General features: G+C 39.5%; 1 pseudogene; it reads left to right on the top strand.

Annotated features, from left to right (window-relative positions):
• The first annotated feature begins 226 nt into the window (after positions 1–226).
• LOC108378850 (proton-coupled amino acid transporter-like protein CG1139) overlaps positions 227–3,467 on the top strand; it is a 9,870-nt pseudogene continuing 6,629 nt past the window's right edge.

The following is a 3,467-nucleotide window of genomic DNA, read 5'->3' as shown; positions in this document are numbered from 1 at the left end:
TGATAAATTCATAACACCACGAATAGAATAGAAATTAAGGAAGAAATTGTGAACTTGCATTTATTTTATTTAGCTCGATTGTTTTAATACTGGAGAAGGAATGCTGTATTTATGTAATTAAATCTAAAACAATATAAAAATGGTTATGATTATTACTTTTTTTTTTTACTTTTAAACTCATGTAATCTCTCAAACCCTAATTCAACACACACAATTAATACGTAAGAAATACATTTTTTTATCGAAAGGAATTTTGGCGCGTTAATGAATGTCATCAAGTCAATAGTCGGCACTGGTATATTGGCTGCACCTATGGCATTCCATAATGCTGGCTGGCTAAATGCGCTGATCAGTTCAGCTATGATTGGCATTATTGTTTTATATTCCAAACAAATATTGGTAGGAAAATGAACATTTATAAGAGTTACTCAAATTTAAGGTATTTAATTAAATTTTCAGATGTCTGGCTTGTACGAGGTAGCTAAGAGACGACGTGTGCCAATTTTCTCTTATGCCGACGGTCTTGGTGGAGGCGATAGCTGAAGGACCGCCTTTTATGCATGGGTTACAGAAAATATTGCGGTTAGTATAGTCTTTAAGTAATTTAATTTCCTTATGATTTCGAACGATCAAAGCAACTACCATAACAGTACCAGAATTATGTAATTTAGATTAAGGTGTGATAGCTGCCTCTAATACGGGACTGACATATAGAAACCGATTTTGGTTATACCATTTGTAGAAGTAAGAAGACAAGTAAGAAAGGGAGGAATCGATAACAACCTGTGACGAAAGTTGTGGTTTGTTTAGCTTTAAGGGCTCCTCGGATCTGCTTGGCATACCCGTGGACGTAAACGCATAACTACCATGCATTCCAAGATTTCCATTCACTGCCTTCTGAGCTGACCAAACTGCCATTTGCCTTGAAGCAGACCAAATTAGTCTTACTAATAGCCCAGTTATGCATACTTGCACTGCTATACCATTTTTACGTAAAAATCAAAATCCAACAGAATTCTACATGTTAAGTGCTATGCGTTGGGTAACCGCTTACACGCAAAGCCCATTTAACAGATTATGATGTGAAAACTCTCATGCAAAGCTAAGTATGCATAACTGGGCTATAACTCATCAGTCCTACGACATCGGTGAGGTTTGGAAACAACAGGCTGTCTGATGCGATCGAACGGGAAGTCGGACATTCTATTATGATTTTTATCGTCGAACCAAGACCTTTAAGCTCCTAAATGACTTATATGTAGATGATAGCAAATTTAATAGCCTTTGTTAGTACAGAAACGAATTCAAGCTTGGCCAACAACATCCGAAGGAAATTGCAATTAAGTGAATGCTCTTTCTTTGAGAGGGTCCTCAGCCGAGTAAGAGCTATGAATCACCTAACATCAATCTTACCTCCTCGATGAATTCTGTGTTTGCAGGCAGTCGCCAGAAATTTCCCTATGTCCAGGGACCCATACAACAGGCAGGAGCATTTTGATGCCGGCAAGTTGAGAGTCTTCCTGCATTCTATGGCTAATTTGTTGTTGTTTTCGTTAGATTTGAGAGATTTCATAGCAGGCTGGCTGTCAGGATAGATAAAGATAGCCAGTCCCAGAGGGGCGGAGGTTATGAGCCACCGAACCGCCTTCGGTATGGCGTTTAGCTCTGCTTGAAAGACGCTACAATCGTCCGGTAAGCAAAAACTGAGGGTTAAGGCGAGTTCGTCAGAGTAAATCCCTCTATCCACTCTTTTGTTAAGCTTGGAACCATCTATATATATGGCCGTAGAGCTTGGGTTTAAGTCTGTAGCCCCTTCCCATTCGTTCCTCTATGGACTTCTTGTCGAGTGGTATAATGTAACGTCGTAGATTATCCGGTAGAGTTTCAAGTACTTTTTCGTGTCCGAATCTGAGGTATCTCCACGACTGGATCGTATTTAACACGACCGCACTGCTGACATCCCGAGGTTTGCCGTAGAGATCCACAGGTGGAAGTTTTAATATTATTTCCAGAGATTTAGTAGGTGTAGTGGGCCGTGACGAGCATGACAGCCGTCCTCTGCACTCATTCCTCCTTGGCCCTGGACAAAGTGTTGTTTGGCACAGGCCACCATACGGCGACCACGTAGAAAAGGATGGGTGTTATCACAGCAGTGTACATCCAGTGTACTTCTTATTATTTGGCGCTAAGTGGAGTGTACTATATGTGGTTTTAATGACCTTCCTTGAGCGGTCTTAAATGTTTCGCTTCTAGTCCAGTATGTTGTCTAGAATAACTCCAAGGTATTTGACCTCGTTTGACAGAGTTAGTGCCTCCCCGTTTAGGATGGGAGGTTTAAATAAAAGAGTTTAATATTTCCTTGTGAAAACTACCATTTCTGTCTTGGTAGGATTGACACTAAGTCCACATTCCTGGGAGCAGATGTTTACCAGACCAAGTGCATTTTGCAATAACTAACTCAGGACGTGCAGATGTTTGCCCGTTGCCACTTGACAACCGCCGCCCTTAGGCTTAGCAGTAGGGCATTACTTAGGGTTAGGTTCTAGAGTAGAGGGGAGAGAACGCCCTCTTGGGGAGTGCCTCTGGTCACATACTTCGAAATGGAACCATCACCCAGTTGTGAGAGAATAGTTATCTTTTCGAGAAAGAGCCCAGCAAAATCCACAAAACCCCGCTTCACCCTGCCATAAGGAGGGAGTGAACAATAGACTTCGGATAGACATTGTTGAAAGCGCCCTCGATATCGAGAAATCCTTTTTCAATCATCGACAGCGTTGCCATTTTAGCCGTTTTCCGGCTAGATTTAGCCGGTTGCGACAGCAAACAGCCGGAAAAAATTCGATTTAGCCGGCAGCCGATTTGTTAGCCGTTTTGCAAAAAAAATTAGCCGTTTTTAGCCGATTTTGTTTTTATTTTTACAAATTTAGTGCTTCAAAATCTATTAGAAATGGCTGGCCTTATCTCTGAGAAAATTTTCATGTCGGACTGTGTTATATAAAATTGAAAAACAACCATAAAGTGAGCCGATTTCAGAGTTTTTTGTTTTAAGCGAGTGACCCAAATACACATAAACTGGGACACGTCATTTTAGCAGATTAAAAAGTTACAAGTTTTGCTGAAATTTTGCAGATTTTTCATAATTTTTACACTAAGTGTGAAATCTGTTTGTAGCATATGTTGTTTGTTAAGTAATGAGCTACATATTCATAAAAAATAATACATATTAAATAAACTAAAGAAAAATAGGCAAAACTTGCTTCAATTTTGCGTCCCAGTTTATATTTGGGAGAACGCNTCATAAAAAATAATACATATTAAATAAACTAAAGAAAAATAGGCAAAACTTGCTTCAATTTTGCGTCCCAGTTTATATTTGGGAGAACGCAGCGGGACATAACATTTTTGTTATGAATGTCATAATTTAAGTGTGAAGTTTTATTCGCTACACTTAGAAAATAAAAGAGCAC

Source organism: Rhagoletis zephyria, unplaced genomic scaffold (genome assembly GCF_001687245.7).
Source record: "Rhagoletis zephyria isolate East Lansing unplaced genomic scaffold, Rhagoletis_zephyria_1.1 Rzeph_scaffold_15109, whole genome shotgun sequence".
NCBI classification, from domain to species: domain Eukaryota; kingdom Metazoa; phylum Arthropoda; class Insecta; order Diptera; family Tephritidae; genus Rhagoletis; species Rhagoletis zephyria.
Note: the sequence above shows the minus strand (reverse complement) of the source record. Positions and strands in the feature narration are given on the sequence as shown.